This window comes from Gambusia affinis, linkage group LG12 (genome assembly GCF_019740435.1).
Source record: "Gambusia affinis linkage group LG12, SWU_Gaff_1.0, whole genome shotgun sequence".
NCBI classification, from domain to species: Eukaryota; Metazoa; Chordata; class Actinopteri; order Cyprinodontiformes; family Poeciliidae; genus Gambusia; species Gambusia affinis.
The window spans coordinates 25,852,031-25,870,027 of NC_057879.1; the positions used below are offsets into that span (position 1 = coordinate 25,852,031).

At 38.0% G+C, this 17,997-nt stretch overlaps 1 protein-coding gene and 1 long non-coding RNA gene across 3 annotated transcripts in view; both read right to left on the reverse strand.

The window, feature by feature from the left end:
* The window catches only part of LOC122841639 (receptor-type tyrosine-protein phosphatase N2-like), a 180,379-nt gene that overhangs the window by 92,484 nt on the left and 69,898 nt on the right, over nt 1–17,997 (reverse strand). The gene's annotated exons all lie outside the window — the stretch shown is intronic.
* Nucleotides 3,849–5,122, reverse strand: LOC122841642. The gene is made up of 3 exons (XR_006372419.1): nt 4,945–5,122; nt 4,044–4,160; nt 3,849–3,921 (listed from the first exon to the last, which is right to left on the reverse strand). It is a non-coding gene; the product is annotated as an uncharacterized LOC122841642 (long non-coding RNA).

Here is a 17,997-nt window from a genome sequence, read left to right on the forward strand (position 1 = left end):
CTGAGGTTAAATTGGACCGTGTTGGCGCCTGCTGCCAGAAGAAACACTACAAAGTGAGTGCAAAAAGAAGCAGCAGAAGAAGAGGCTCCACTTACTGCTTCTGACAGAAAAATTGACATGGAAAGCCAACACTTAACGCCTCCCTCCTCCATCACTTGCCTTCCTCTCATCCCCCAGCCGCCGTCTCCCTCGTTCCTCGCCGCTCTTACGCTCTGATGGATGACCTTTACAGTACACATGACTCATCTTCTGGGCTGTCTGGGTTACAGAACGCGTTCAAGAGGCTGAGAGCCGACGGTAGAGCTGCCGGCCAGAAAGCAGCTTCGCTGTCTGATCGCCAGCTGCTGCAGCCTGGGCTGGTTCACATAGTTTAATATGTGATGGAATATTTTAGGGCAGCGATGAGGAAGGCTGATAGAAATAACACCATCAGTTGTGATATGATGGGAGAAACCATAAGGGCTGCTTTCTGGTGGATGCTACCATTTTCTTTCAAAGGAACCAGTTTGTAACAGACCTGCTATGCTTAGCAAAGACAGCAGAAGATTCGTTTTACATTTTGGATGATTTAGCTAAAAACATAAATGCATGTAACCATTACTGTGTTCTGGTTGGTTTACCAAATCTTTATCCTCAAGACAAAATAAAAGTTACAACCAGTAACTACCAGTTATGAAAACAGTGAACTGAGGTGAAGAGAAAGTTTTTTTTTGTCAATTAAAGTTGCAAAATGTAACTTTTATAAAACTTTTTTTTTTACATATTAGTTCAAACTGTCACCATGTTGTGACAGTATGGTCTGAGAAACAATAGAGCTCATCTCCCAGTGGTCCAAGTGCTTCCAAGGAACAACCAATCAGAGCCAGGAGGCGGGTCTTAGCGCTGCTCATTACTTCTCTGCAGTTAGCATAACAGGCTATGTGAAGCCACTGATGATGGCAGGTTAAAGGTTTTCAACAAGGTTGATTGACAGCGCTAAGGCCCGCCTCCTAGCTCTGATTGGTTGATTTTGGCCATGAATGATGCATTTCTTCGGAAGTCATTAGCAGCCCAGGGAGGAAGTGGAGAAGTTTGATCTTTTCACTGATTTTCACAGATTATCTTCATACCATATTGTCAAGACATGGTGATAACTTAATAATAACAATAATCACTAAAAAACAAAACAAAAATAACATGATTTCAGTATAAACCTGCTGTGCGAATGTAGCCTCATAGTAACCATCTTATTCAATGTCATTAATGCGCTGAATATCTGAATAGGACCAAAGGTCACTGCAACAGGTGTTTCCCATCATTCTTATTTTTTTTTTTTTTTCACTTAGAGAGGGAGAGTTTGTGTATTCACAAAGGCAGTCTTGGATGAATGGCCAACACAGAAATATTTTTGTAATTTTCTGTTCTGAAGATAAAAGAACATGGACTGTGTTTTTTAAAACAACACTGCCAGCCATGTTTAATGTGTTCTGCTGGACAATAGTCCACTTCATTGGACCTCCCAGTCCTTAACAGGACAGACTGTAACTGGCATCTACATTTTACTGGATTCTGAAGTGCTGTGTTCAGAGATTATATCCATTTTTCTTCATATTACTTTTTGTTGCTGTTGATTTCAAGCCATTTTCTTTGTCTTGCAGCTTAGCTTGTCTCTACACTTTATCTATACATCTTTGTGTTTAACACATGCACTTAATTTAGCTACAAGATCTAAGTTTTCTGGACTATCTTGTGAAAGGTTTTTAAAGGAATAATTTAAGAATGTTTGAACACATTTGGGTTTAAAAAGGATGTTAGAACATGAATGTTCTTGTTGTCTGTGTTCATACATGCATTGAGCGTGTTTTTTCACATGCAGCCCGCTGGCATCGCACTGCAGCCAAGGACAAGTAATTCTGCAGTTAGACGATGAAGGCTCTCACTGGACACTTGCACAGGCTTTAGCACTGCTGATACTCCACTTAGGGGAAGAAATTGTCCATTATGACTGGAGGGAGGACAAGCGGTCTAATCACTAGCATAAAGAACTTTAAGCTTTCAATTGTTTTTGTCCACCTCCTCATTTTGCCTGTGCAATGATCTCTGTTTTAAATGCTTGAGGTTTCCCATTTTCTTCACTGGATTGACTGTAAGCCAGGACCAAAACTGATTTACTGTAGAGAATATGAGTAAAACATGAAAGAAAAATCTGACAGCAGCTCGAACAAGAGGGAAAGAAACAGTGAATCACTTTTTTTTCTTTTTTTTGTCACAGTACAAAATGAAAGAGCCTTTAAACTGAACAACAGAAACAGAAAAAGTGATTTCTAAGCAAAGGCTGACATTTCCATTGTTACTTGAGTTTTAGTGCTATGTTCACAATTGATTATTTTATTTTTATTTAGGCCTTTTAAAGACGCACTTTAAAATACTCAGCAGACTAGATTTAATTCTACTCTCCATCCATCCTCCAGTGAGTTTTCTGATTTTAAAAGTGAGAATCCTGTCTTGGAAAAATCTCTTTTCTGTTGCCTATCATCTGAGGATACATAAATTCTCAGCACAACTTTAAAACATTTTCTCCTGCAAGTACAGGCTCGGCCTCAAGGCCTCCCAGATGGACGTGTCGGAAAAACACTCCTGTATCCTGAAGGGGGCGCTCATCAGATCCTCATCAGCTCGACTGGCTCCTTTTGGATCAGAGAAGGAGCGACTCATAGGACAATGTTAGGACTTTGATCGGCTGCTGTCAGAATGTGGATCCTCTAGAAAATTCAAAGTTTCACCTTAGCTGAGCAGCACTGGCTCATAAATATTTACTTGCAGTAAAGTTTATTTGCGGAGCACATTTCAGCAACAAGGAGGCTCAAAGTGCCTCACAACATAAAAACATAGTGAAGTAATCAACTATAAACAGGCAACAAACATTTTATTTTCTCAAAAGCCATTATCAAAATCATCAAGTAAATGTCCAAATATATTGATCAATTAATGTTCCGCTTACTACTAATGAAAGGCAGCTCTAAACAGAGGGGTTTTAAACCTCGACTTAACCATTTTATAGCACAATTAAGTGTCTAAGGATTTCTCAAACACGCACGAAAGAATCAAAGCAACACTCCGGCTCTGTTTTTGATAAAGAAATAAAATAATATGATGTAAAGATCAAAAAAGGAGATTTTAATACTGGCCCTTTAAACTTTTCGGCTTGAGGCAGAAAATCATGGCTGAGCTGAAATCCAACATTTATCCACTGAAAACCACAACCCCAGATTTCAAACTGATAATCTTTATCCTGGCTGAACAGGAACCACATCATTTGTATGAAACAGTGAAGAAATTTGAAGTTCCATAATATTAGCTTCATCTAGAGAATCCTTCAACTAAACTCATGATCAGCAACTCATTACCTTTCTGGCACTTTATTAGTGGTGATTTTGGTACAGCGTAAATTGATCCAGGAAATGCCTCCATTTTGCTGACACAGGTGAGCAGTCTGCTGGGTTCACCTCCGCCTGAAGTGACGCAGCTGATCCAACAGCTAGGAATCATTTCAGAAGAACAGAGAGAAAGAGGGGTCTGACCTCAGTCTATATTCAACAAACTCTCCACAGCACATTAACACATTACTTAGCTAGAAATAACCGTCCAGTCGAGGTAAAAGTAATCCATTATTGGTCTCAAGAAAAAACACAAAAAGAGAGCAGCTTCACGTAGGACACAAGACTTTTCATCTTCCTAAATCTTTATTAATCATGCCCCATATCAGTGTTTGATGAGATGCAGCATATATTCTCTGATGCTGTAAGCAAAATCCTGATTTATCGCTAAGAGAAACATGTTGAAATAAAGTCATAAAATGTGTCACTTTTCACCTTTAGAAAACCCTGCGTGCCTGCAGGACGCCCTCCACTGCGACGGCAACATCAAATCAAAGACAAGTCACTGAAAACGACAGACGCAAAGCAAATGCATCCGGATATCAACACAGCCTGCAGCAGCAGCAGCTTGGTGCGTAAATTTACGATAAGAGAATTTTTCCAGACATATCAAGATGTTATCCTCACCCAACGTGCCATTTCATCCAGCAGTTGTTCATTACATCCAGGCAGGATGAAAAACTGGAGAGGTGAGAAACTTTGAGGAGTGACAGCCTGTCCTTAAGCCTGGTTCACATACGGTGTCTGGTTGAGGTCAAAACCAGATGTTATTGAGTTGTTATTGGCTGCCTTATCCCTAAAACTGCTCTTCTACAAAGAAGATTTCATTAAGAACTCGTTTAGTGAACATAACTGATATTTGCTCTTGGTCATCTGGCATTTCTCCAAAACAAAAGGAGGACAGAGGAAGGCTAGGATGGAGAGGGTTTGGCATCGACAGTCAGAGCAATAGACTCTGGATTGTAAATAAATGGCCACCACTGGCAAAATACTGACAAAACACAGATAAAAGTGATAAAAAAATAGAAATGAAAGTCTAAAACAAGCACACAAGAGGAGAAATCAAACAGCAGTCAGGTATGTGACCAGCGACTAAACTGGTATTAAAAAGGTACATCTGTGAAGTCGACTCCAAGGATAAAAGGCAGATATTCCTGCTCCCAGGAGTCTGTAGTATACATGTGAGGCCTTTCACTCACAAAACGTATAAGCTAAGAACTGGTTTGTTGGAAAAACAGCATGACTGTAAAATAATGTTGTCCTTGATAAATCATCTTACTGAAGCACAGATTTCATCGTGGCTGTGATGTCACATAAAGATTTGTTTTATATTATCCTACTTCTGAGTGTTTGATGCATTTTTTATTCATCTGCTGCTTTTAAAATTCAGCTGCTCTTTCGTTTCTGGTGAGCTGTGCTTCAACAAGTTATCTTATCCTTTCTGACAATGAGTTATGGGCACTAAACAGGTTCATCACACTGAACACAACAGACCCGCAAGAAGAAAAATGGATTTCCAAACCCTTACCCAACTTGATTCCTTAGCCGACGCTGTTTCATTTCTTACTTTCCTTGTTATTTATAAAGCCTCACTTGCTGAATAACTTGACACGCTTCCTTAACAATCCTATTTATTTCTGTACCTCACTACATACTTCCTTACCCTACGTTTACTTTTTTATTTTGTCCGTTGCGACAACTCAAGTTTTAACCGCTGGTCCAAATGTCTCTCAGTCGGTTGCCTGTTTTAAAACTGATTTTTTTTTTTTTTTTTATTGTTTACATTTAAATCTTTATGTGCTGAATGCTGTTGATTGCAGATAATCTGACAGGATTTTAAAACACCATAGATTGAATCTATGGTGTTCAATCTACATTGAACACCACAGATTATTCACATGGAAAATCTTTACTATGGCTGGTAGGGTCTAATAAATCCTAATAATCCAACTTTCATCTAGTTTTATTGCAATTTAAATAAATTTCACCTACCATTCCAGAGTTTGCCAATTTTTACAGGATTGAAATGATCTTTTATTTTGCTTTCTGTTGAGCAACAACAAAAAATTAAGGAAACTTTCATGTCTGACATGTAGCTCAAAGGGTTTTTCCAGCTTTTTCTGAGATTGCAGTTTATTTTGCACCATGCATTAATAATGTAATTATTTTTGGTTAACACTGCCCAAATAACTAACCACAATGCCTGGTAGATGTCAGTAGAATCTTTGTTGCAGTATTTGTACTGAGTTACTTGTATCTGAATGGAGCTGAGTAGCTTGTTATTCTCTGTGAAGGCGTCTGGGTTTGTGTGAGCGTTTCTCACAAGCCGACCAGGTTCAGACTTCGGTTGCAGACCTGGAGCCCAAGGTGACCTCATTGCTGACATTTGTTTCGCTTGTCGCAGTAAATCACACAGTGTGTCCATCAGGATCCAGCAAATTTCTGGCAGCCACGGTGGCTGGTAAGCCGCCTAACTCTGCGGTGGAGGAGCTCAGAGCGGCTGCCTCCTGATCCCTAAACCAGGAGGAAATCAGGAGTAGCCGCTCTCTGTTCAGACAGATCAGAGTGCTGAAGGGAATGCAAAGTGACCCAGCAGTTGACCTATTATGACCTTAACAGGTGAAGATTTGTTATTAGAGGCATCAGCGTTTTGCTGCTTCCAACCAAATTACAAAAAATATTTCAAATCTAAAAATGTTATATTTTATAAAGGAACAGTATTATGTAAAATTGATTTTTGATGTTTATATCATGTTATAATGTTATTTCCTTATCAAAAACATACCTTCATTCTTGTCTTAAAGGTGCATCTCCCCCAAGGAGTGGCAGTTTAAAAGCTTCTGCCAAGCAGAGCCCCCCCCCTCCGCCATCACTACCCCACCCAGCTCCTTCAGACTATCCAGCAACAATTAGCAAACACCTGGTGGAACTGCACAAAACGTTGTTAAAGGGTTAATACAGGAGCCATGTTGTGACGACTTCCTGAAGTCAACGTTTCAGAAAGCAGAAGTTTTTAAAGAGACAGGGGCCCAATTTCAAGCTGGTAAATTACAAAATCAAGTTTCTTTCAATATACAGCATTTTCATAACAACTGAAGGTAATAGATAATTGATTGTGCTAGAAAACAGTAAAACGTGGCTGGAAAACATAATACTGCCACTATGAAAGCAGATGAATATTTGTAAAATATCCAACATGATTCAAGCAACCAAAAAGAAACACAAACAGTTTCTTTTTTCTGTCATAGTATGAGGAAAAAATAACCCATGACACAGACTTAACCAAAAGGAACAACCTAAAGATGACAGTTCATGTCACAGCCGACAGCTCAGACCAGAGTCAACCACAGGTGTCTTATAAAACATGAGGCGTTTCAGATGAAAAAAATTTTTTATTTTATTGTTACCATTACTTTTTATTTGTCCTCTGTCAACTCAAAACAGATTGCCTTACTTAAAATTAATAACCACTCATAATTTCTTTATAGCATGAATGCACCAAATAAAGCAGAGAGCCTTTAGCTGCAGCTGCTGTGTGATTGTACATCAGTATTTTAACTTCTCCCCTGTGCAGCATTTACTCTGACTGGCTTCAGACCAAATATTGGTAAGAAAACTAAACAGACTGAGTATAAGCGGCATGAAAGGAATTCTCCAGAATAACATTTTAAAAGCTGCATCTCTGCAATGCAATGAAAGAAAGTTTATTAGGTGTAAAAAAAAAAATAAAAAAAAAGTGACAATTTCAGCTGCTTCTGTTACCTAAAGTTTTATGGTGAATATTTATGCAATCACTCATTTTATATTAAATATTTTAATTATTCATTTTTTGGAAATATTTACTTTGACATTGTACGGTTTCTTTAAGCCAAATTTGGTTGACATGATTTATTTGTAAAAGCAATAAAAACAGTAATACTTTACCATACACACTGAATGTCATTTCATATTTTAAATTGTGGATCTCAATTATTTCAATGTTAAATTTAGTCAGTCTAATCCAAACTGTAAGGTCTTCAACCTCACATGAAGCTGTAATTATCTTACAACTTCATTATTGGTTTGGGTCCAACAAATCCTGAGCTCAACATCAATGAAGACCCTTCAGAACTGAAAAGATTACAAAGCACACTAAAAACATTGCACACACGCATCAGGAGACAGTCAGAAAAGCTGATTTTACTCTAAATGTTTGATTGAATGTTTCATTTTTGTGTCATAGATGACCAAATCCACTCTTCATTAATCTTCAGTGACAAAGCCATAAATGTTTTCATATATTAGAAAAGCAAAAATTGATACAATCCGAAAAGTTTGAATTATTGTTTGTGCAAAACTCCTTGATGTGAGGTTTAAGTGCAGAAAATGCCCGTTTCTGTGGGAGGAGGCGGCTGGTGACGGTCAGTTAACTGGTGAGCGGACGCATCCTGGCAGAGCCACTACGGACTTGGTACCATGCCAGCCAGGACAGAAGTGGGATGGGGGGGCGGTGAGTGTGTGACTGAGCATGACGGGGGGGTGTGTGTGGGCGTGCTCTTTGATTTGATGCTCACCCCTCCCTGCACGGTGTCAGTGTGTGCGTTTGGGGCAGCCTTCCCTCCAAGCAGCTGGTTGTCACGGAAGCGACGGCCTGGCTAAGCGTCTGGAGGAATGTTGCTTCGGTGGCGGATCCAACTATGTGTCTCTAACACACTGCTGATGCCCACATGCTCTGGCTGATGGTACACCCCCACTGACTTCTCCTTTTTTCTACTCAGGGACTTATTTCCACCACCGTGCCAAAAGACCAACGGCAGATTAAATAGACGACTCACTTCTGAACCATTGTCTGATTATATGTATAACATTATATATCAACAGGGCTATGGTAAGAAAAAAATACATTTTTCAGTGTTTAAATCCTCCAAGTCCCAGCACAGTTTCAAGTTTGTAATGACTAAAATAAGCTTTTCCACATTGGCTGCATGCCATTTAGAGTGCTTGTGAGTTGCCATAGCTACAAATTATTCACTATATTGTCTTCAAGAAAAATTGTAAGATGGATATTTCACAATGATCTCTTCAACAAAATATAATTCATTTTGTGAAAAAAACATATTGTTTGTTATTTTGAATATTAATGAGAAGTATTTTTAGCCCACTGGTGATGAAGACAACTTGCTTAAGTTGAGTATCTGAATCGGCGATGAAGGGAAGTTGAGTGTCTCTGAAGGATTGGACTGGTCAAATTACGGTCAAAATACTAGATTTTTGATCAACGCCTTCTCAGTTTTACAGATAATGGTATGAAAAACAGAAAATATGTTAATGGCAAAAGTTAGAGGACAAGGGGAATACAAGTATGAAATTAGAAAAAGGTAACAGTAATTCAAATAACTGTTTTAACCAAGCAATGCAGAATAAAATCTTACACCATGATGACCCTTGAAGCAGCTGAGCTACAGCAGCAGAGGATCACAGCAGCACCACTAAAAACAGGAAAACTGAGGCTAAAATTTACAAGGTTCAGTGAAGTTGGACAAGAAGAGATTGGAACGATGTTGCTTAGTTCAAGGAACCTCAGTTTGAGATAAAACAAGATCAGAACTCAGGCTAAAATATTTAGTTTAGATTAACTGAGCATTTAGATGCTACAATCCGCCTGAGTAATGTTCCTCTTAATAAATGTGGATGTTGAACTCTAAAAGTAGGTTCTTAAAAATCAAAAAGGAAGTAAATAGGAGGAAAAAAACAAACAAAGACCAGACAAAACCATTTTCCCAGTGAATGTCAAGTTTCCAATCAGCCATACCTGAAAATAAATGAAAAGAACTACTGATCAAGTCTACTTTAAAAAGTTGTTATTGGAAGCAAAATAAAATGAAATGGGGTATAAAAAAACCCTCCCTGCTCAGTGCAAAAACTCCCCCCAATAAAAACTATCATACATTTCTAAATGCCTATCTCGACTTCACTATAATGCAACAGGGGGCATTTAGTTGCAGCTAAAGCTTTTAAGAGGGAGCAATTTAACGAGCAGACAGACTGACTCACCCGCCTTCACATCCACCTACTTCATTTTTCCTGTTATATTTTTTATAGATCTTTTTAAAAAAAAAATAAATAACTGCTATCACAGAGACCTGTGCTTTAGTGATGTCTTTCTCTGTGCTACTGATCAGTCTCTGTCCTATCAATCTGAACTGAATCTGACCTTTAATATAAGTACTGTGACCCTGAGAGCAACTGCTCAGTCAGCTGCAGAATGCTTCACAGAAAGGCAGAAATTGGAGAACTGATAAAAGAAATACAGTTTGGAAACCAGAGGCACTTTAGTGTTTTTACGTTTGACCTAGCAATATGTTTCAATAAAGATTTAATTAATGTTTGGATAATGAATCAACAAAGAGAGTAATCTCATCCACATCACGCCTCTTGTACTCTTTAATATCCTAAATAAAATACAAATTTTCTTTCCTTTCCAGAATCCGGTTTGGGTTCAGGGGGAAAATATATCTGACACTTTTAAGGACATAAAACATTTGTTTGTGGTGACTAAAATACCCCAGAGTGATTTGAAACTCATTAAGATTTATTTGTCTGTTGATGAAAGAAGTCACGGCCATTGAACTGGAATCTGTTTACGCCCATCTCCAGCTCTAAGTCAATAAACAGCAACAGATGTGGTGGCGTTACATCAGGTGAAAGGTCATCAGTCACTGGAAACAAGTCTTACAAATTTCAAGATTCACATTCACAGTTTAGGGCTTAAAAGAAAACTAACAAAGGAGGACCGTGTCGAATAAACAGCAGTGGAAACAATCGACCAGCTGACTTTACAACATAGTGATTAACCAAAGTTGTGGTTTTTACTGAAGGAACTTTTTCTGCAGGAGTTTTCTGGGACTGTTTTGTCTACCTTTGACTTTTTGGACGTACATATAATTATGGGCGGAGCAACGACAGTAGATGTAAGACAAATTGAATTTTAACCCCAAAGAAATGATAGTGGGGATAAAATACAGGAACCAGGAAATTGAGCATTGGTAAAAAAAAAAATAAAAATAAAAAGAAAGAAAGAAATAAAATTCAGGTTGAACTGAGAAACGTGATTCAAATGAATTACTTCTAAATGTAAAGACAATTATAGAAACTGCTTCTTTAACCCTGGCTCAACATCAACTGGACCTTCAGAAATGGCAAACTGCGCATTCTTAAAAGTACAGGGCAACTCGACAGACACTGCATATCTGCAGCTGACTGTAAATAACTAGTAACAAAAATGTCTGCAGGTGTTAACCCTTTGTTTACCTTAGGGAAGCATGCAAGTTAACAATAAAACCTAAAAGACTAAACATACACTTTTAAATGAGCCCTTTATCTAGATTGCACAATAACAAGGATTTGCTTTCTTACTTGCAATCAAATCAAGAATACTTTGTCTTCTCCGGTGAAACATACAGCAATGACTTTGCAATCCACTTGTGAAGATGAGAAGAAAAAACACATAGAAACAAAACGATCCACAAGAAAATATTTTAGTTTTATGAACAGTCAAGTAGAGTTTAAAAACAGTTTATATAAAGAATGAAAACAGATTTTTAAAGCTCCTGTATACAACCTTTTCAGATGTTTACAGTTAAATGTATTTTAAGAAATAAATTCATGTTTCCTTTTAGAAAATGTGAATTATAACCGGTATTTAAACTCTCATGACAAAAAGAAGAGATTTCTCACGTTAAATGTTATTTTCTATCACAAAAATGTTCTGATATTGTTGCACTGCACACATAAAAACAGTCCATTATGCAGGATCCAGCTTTGGCTCCACATGATTCTGGCCTGACAACAAGTAGAGTTTCAAAGCATGTCAGAAGGATCTATAAAAAATGAGCCGAATCTCAGAGTTATGATTCTGTTCAATATTCACACCTAGAAACAAGGCAGCGGCCTATTAAAGCTGGCTTCAAACGAAGCTGCTTATCTCTTTAATTAGGCCGCAGGTTGTGAGTGAGTGATATTGCTCTCGGAGCCAATGTATATGTAATGTGGAGCAGTATTGATTGTGGGGAGAGGACGGCGAAGAGGCCCATTCAAGGTTCTTGCTCCGTGAACTGTTCAATACGGGAGCTAATAAATAATATCAAAGGCAAATCCTGGCTGAAGGTGGATGAGATGAAATCTCTTTATAATGCAAAACCCAGAGGTAGCGGCGAACAGGAGGGGAGAGGTAGCGTGAGTAGATATTTCTTTTCGCTGGGAGCCAGGGCGACAGGATATTGCAGGAGAGTGCAGCTGAAGAAACAAATAACCCGTCTTTCATCAATAGCAGATTAAAATGCAGACAGAAAAAGGAATAGAAAAGGCAGCCCTAATTATATTCTCTGGAGCTGGTGCTTTTTTCTGACTGTTTTGACACAGCTAATATGCTTTTCGGTGAATTACCCCCTCCCACACAAACAACGCCATCAACCTCCACCTCACCAGGTTATCTGGGTCTAATAGGCAATATGAGAAGCTATTTACACTTCAAGGTGCTAATGCAACACTTTCCTCAATCTTATTACCGTCAAAGTGATTTTCTCACCTGTGTGTTGACAAGAGAAATTAGACAAGAGTGTTTGGATAGCAACATCCCCAACATCAAACACCAGACTACACAGGAGTTAGCATCCTGGCCCCTACTGGTCCATTACATTGGAGTTTACAACTGCACACTGGGAGTTAGGAACGTGATTTAAGAGATGAAAACCAACATAATGATTGGCGCACCAGTCCTTGAAGAGTTTTCCACAGAAAACATGTGAAAGAATACAGTAATGTGTAATTATGTCACACAGAAAACTGAAATAACATTTAAATAGAAACAAATTGCTAAGGAAATACATTATGATGATTGACCACAAAGTTGTAGATTTTATCTGAAAAGATCAACTTAGATTGAAACAACATCTACAGTTAAAAATATTTAGAATTTTAACCTAATTAATGGATCTCAGTTATTTACAACTGGAAGCTAGAGATGCCTGATACAGTGACGTCAAGACTAATATTGGTCAATATTAGTCTCTTTTTTTTTAGAAAATTGGTATCTGGGCGGATATTAACAACCAACAATGTTTATTTAAACCTTTTTGTCGTTTCTGTATAAGTTTCAGAATGTGGAAATGGCATCGAAAAATATTGGTTATTGGCAGTAACCGTAATATTAATATTGGATAGGATTTTTAACGTTACTATTTAAAGTAGTGTTCCTCCTTTAAATAGTAACCTCTTGCAATGATGTTGCACTTGGAAGTTAATATTTTGTGCAGCCCTTTCTTGCCAACTAATATGGCTGCCACACATACTTGGTGATGCCAGCATTTGCTAAAGTTTGAATTGAAACAACATCTATGTGTTTCCTGGGTTAAATGCATAAAACGCAGGTTTCCAAATGCATTGCTAACAGGATTTGGTGTGGCTAATGAATGAGCTAATCTGGCATGTTTTCCTGACTTGAAACAGAAAAACATTTGTCAGATACAAATTCTTCCAAGCTAAATAAAAAAACAGCATTTTTTTTCCACATTATAACAACTACAGTGCAAGCATCAAAGCAGTATGAATGCTACTGTGTAAAATTAGGTCTATTTTTCAGCCCTACCCCTGCTGTGCAACACACTTCTTTCTACTACATTTTTTTGTTTATCACATGAATACACAAAACAATCCAACATCTCCACCAGTTGGAAAAATCTTTTCTGCTCAGCAGCTTGAACTCACCAGAATGCAAATTGAAAATTAAGGTGGACTTCCTTAATCTGCCGTCCTAATCCACCTCCAAAGTGAGAGGTAAAAAGAGAGGAACAATCCCTACGAAAGGCTCCATTAATTATACACAAAAAGAAATACTACAAAAGAGGGCCTGCTCTTTGAAGATACTGAGCACTAAATGTCACCCCAGACCTTTTGAAGTTCTCGACTGGCTTTGTCTCTCATTTCTCCTCTGAATGAAACGAAGCGCCGCAGACAGACGCAGCCGGCAACGGTGATGGAAATTTTACCTTGTAGTTGCAATCCTTTCACAGAGAGATGAAGAAAAATAATCTGCGCTCTGCCAGTAGTGTAAACCTGGGTTTTGCATGCATTTCGAACAATGTGTGAAAATCGACTTACTAAGTAAACCTGCAAATAAGATGCGTTTCCGATTAGAAACTGTTTGCTGGAATTCATCACCGTCGCAGAGTTGCAGGGATGTATTGATAAGTAATGTATACTAAATCTGGCTCACACAGACTGAATGTTATCTGAGAGTTTAAACATTTGCAGACGTTGCTGCAGAGTTATAAGAGTTACAGCTGCCATTTCTGATACTGATGCAAAGTAAATATTATACAGTCTGCTGAATTAATGTGAATCCATTGTCTTACGGTACCAACTATAAATCATTTTATTACTCTGCATAAAAGTAGTGCGTCTGCATTAATAGATAAAGGTAAATAATAAAATAGCATAAGCATCCTGAATAAAAAAAACGTAAAATTATTGAACTTTGGATTAAGGAGAAACGCAGAAGTTTGTTGTAGAATAGTGAACGAGATCTTTAGCCTTACTAAGTTGCTAATTTTATCATGAAGTCATAAAGTTTGGATGTTATACGTCATGCAGAAAGAATAGATTATAGCAATGCAAAAAGCTGCATAGTCCACATTCTGGGAACAAAGTTTAGATAGTTCCCAGTGAGGATTGAACTAGGCCAAAGCTGCTTTAAGTTACCGATCAACTCTGTGGTGTGCATGCACAGGGAGTGGAGAGAGAGGAGGGATGGTTGTCTGGGCTTCATCGTTTTTGCTTTTTGCAGTTAAATTAGTTCTGTTGGAGGGAAATGATTTGAGAAAGACAGTAAAGTGATCAGAAAGAACCAGTTCCTCTGAATCGTGGTACTCACTGTGTTCGAGGCCCGTCTGACCCGGCTAATTAGAGACCTGAACCCACAGTAAACCCGACATAATTCAGTTAAGATGCTACTACTTTAGTCACTTTTAGACTGTAGTTTGTATAAGCAGAATAACTTCTCTCATTTGTAGCTTTTGTTGAACATCTTTCAGCTCCAGTTTGTCACTTGTTGTGAGGGACAAATTGGAGTCAAGAGCAAATCTTCTGGGTTGTGTGATTGATAGGAACAGAGCACTTTTATTGTTATTACAGTCTAATGAACTTCTGCATCTTTATTTCTTTCTTTCCTCAACAGTGAAGCTGCCAACTCCTCTATTTAGCCTTATTTGTTTTTCCTCTGTGCTGGATGTCATGAAGGCTTATTAAAGGCGCCACAGAAGCCAGAATCCAACCCGACCATCAAGGAAATAATTTCACGTCGGGCCATAAATCTAAACTTCTCCTCTGGGACGGAAAATTCATATTAAGGATGCAAAGCCAACAAACCTGCAGCTACTATGTGATCACATGTCGATATGAATCAAAACAAGGTTCACACACCTTGCTGAACTTCTGCCATTCAGAATTCAGGCAGTGCTGCTCCAACACAGCAACCGGGTGTAGCAATCGTTAATTAGCATGAGCCTTGCTCCCCTTTGACCTGTTTGCCCTAATTTCCTTCAGCAGCTGTAAGTGCACTCAGAAGGTGACTGCAGTCAACTTTACGAAGAAAAAGAAATTGAATGTTCATATTAAGTTTAACCACCATATCATGCAGTGCACCATACCTAATGTGTTTTTTTAATTTAGCAAAAATTTGCTATATGTTTGTAGGAAGGATTTCTCATGAGACTCATTTCTTAGAAGTTGATAACTGATGAGACTTAAAGAGAATGAGCTGATTCCCAGAGGATTATGGGGAATGAACAGAAACATGGAGAGTTGACAGTGTGAGGACGGTTATGCAAGCTAAATATTGTCTATTTTTGGCAGAGAAATTCTAAATTAATAAACTATTAGCTGTGTATTGACTAAGTGCTTAAATTATTGATCTAATTTCCACACATCAAAGCTTTAATCCTGATTCTAAATTCAGCCAGAACCAGTCCTTAATGGGCAATCTTCATCCTCACCCTGATCTACTTTTCAGTGCAGTCAGGAACAAACAAAGCCTGGCCTTTCTTTCTCCTTTTTTCAATTCTGTCCTCAGCTTCTTCTAAACCACCCTCTCCCTTTGTAGGTGAAAGAAATCATGGGAAAAAGGGAGTGAGAAGGAGGTACAGAGGAGGGAGCTTGACTAAAGAGAGGACTGAAAGAAAAAAGTTGAGGAGACGGCGGCGGCGGCACTTGAGTGCAGTTGCAATCAAGGCCTGTGCGCTCAAGAGGGGCCAATCAATCCAGCCGTCTGCCTCTACATCTCATCAGGCATCGTGAAGACAGCTAAAAATGAGCGGCTGGGGCCAGACAGGCTCTTCGGGCAGCTCAGAAGGCAACAGGCGACTTCCGTTCAGAGTCTACGATAACGGATTCAGTGAAGAAAAAAACGTCCTGAAAGTCTCCGATTTGGTCAAAATGCATGGAAAGATAACTAGCCTTATCTAGCCACATCTACAGATGTCTGTAATGTGACACTTTACTAATTCATGCTCCCCATTTGGATCCAGCCAAAACCATGGACTTTAACCAGGGGTGTCCAAAGTGTGGCTCCTCTTAGACTGATTTTGTGCAATTTGAGAAAGAGGCAAATTTTGCCCGTCCAGCACAACTGCTTGGTGCAGATTTTTATTTGTAATCAGGGAAAATTACTGCCATAATGTCCTTATTATGTTTAATAACCATATGCACCTAATGTCCATTGTACGACGTCAATATTTACATTTCTTTTTACAAAAAACTACCACAAAATAATAATCTTTTTACAACCAAGAGCCACATTTATTCAGAAAGTCTTACTGAAAATTGCTGCATCTGTTGTGAGCGGAGGTAATTTCTATTAATCTCATTTTCATATCAACTAAAGATGAGGCTGAATCAACCAAATAACTGAAGAATGAAATGGTCAAACGGCATAATGACCACGGTGCTGCGACAAAAGGATTTTAAAAAATGGATCATTGATTATGATGTCATGAGGAAACCAAACCGAAAATAAAATAAAATCCAAACTTATGATCCATTCCACATCCACTGTGTTGCATGTTCCACAGTGGTGACCAATTCATTTTGGTGGTTGATGGAAAAATGAAGTTGCCATAGAAAACTAAGACGTCACTTAAACAGAACTTGCATGACATGAAATAAATTAAAAGTTCTCAGAAAATCCACAGTAATTTGATATCTATCAGCTGAAAACAAATTAAAACCTCATTTCTACCACAGCAGACATGAACGTTTTCACTCTCTGGCTCAAATGAGGCTGTGAAATATATTTTTGATACAGTTAAAAATGTCTTCATTTTTCCTCTGGATTTGTGCTTAAAAAGGTCCGACAGAGCTTTTTACAATTGTTTGATAATATGAAATATGTATGTATGACAAAACAGTAAAAACAGATCAAATGTGTGAAGTTCAGATCCTGCAGTGTATTTCTGCAGTGGCTTCACACAGATAAAACACAGACAGATGCCAGTTGGTTTTATATTCTTAATGTATCGTTGTTTATTCACTCCTGCATATGCATGTTGATTATTTCTCCGGTTTGTTTATTGTATTAATTTGTTCAGTGACGCCACCACAGGACAATCTGGAATCTTAACATTTCAATTGCATTGAGGGCTGATGCAGAAAAACCAAAGAAATAAATCTACCCCAAATGTTTCCAAATGAATATTGATGATAAACATTTCCCCAACAACAAATGTGAAAACCTCTTCAGTGTCTTCATGGCGATTCCATAAAAACGTCTTAATATTTCAGCAGCTGTAATTTTGGGGATATTATGGGTGCTATAAGTCACACTCTGTGGGAGAAAGGAAGCTTATAACCAAGAAAAATCAGCAGGATGAAAATTGATAATTAGGAACCGTCATCAGGCAGACATGCTGATTAAATCTGAGGATATTAGAAAAATTCTCTACAATGACTTCACTCTGCGCCTTAAAAATGTATATTAAATTATTCAAGTTCAGTGCTAGCAAGTTTCAGAGAGGACAAGGCTTGTTCTTCTGTTCAGTTGAGATCACAGAGAAGATATAAATTATCGGAAATACAGGAGAATTTAAATTAGGTGATAAATAATAGATGTAGCTGAGAGACACCTCTACACTGTACTGTCGTATTGAATGTAAGAGATGATGTCATACATGACCTGATCACATTTAAGTTGAGAATCTGTATTAGTCGCATCTGTAGGCTTAAAGTATGGATTTCCATGTGGGATATAAGGATGAAGTATGGAATCCAACTGCAGCATTTTACAAAATTACGTTTTCTTAAAGCACTATGAAGAAATAAAACATTATTCTGCTTTCTGAGAAGCATGATCAAGCTCATCAACTGGCATTGTTTTGTAAGCATTTTGGAACAGATTTGGACAATCAAGTGCAGAAATAAATTAAATCATTAAAAAATTATTCATGTAGTTTAAAAAAAAAACTCATGATAGATTTAATACAAAGTGAAATTTTTCAGACACTTGTCCATTTTTCTCAGAAAAGAGATCCAAACGCAAACTTTAAGCCTACAT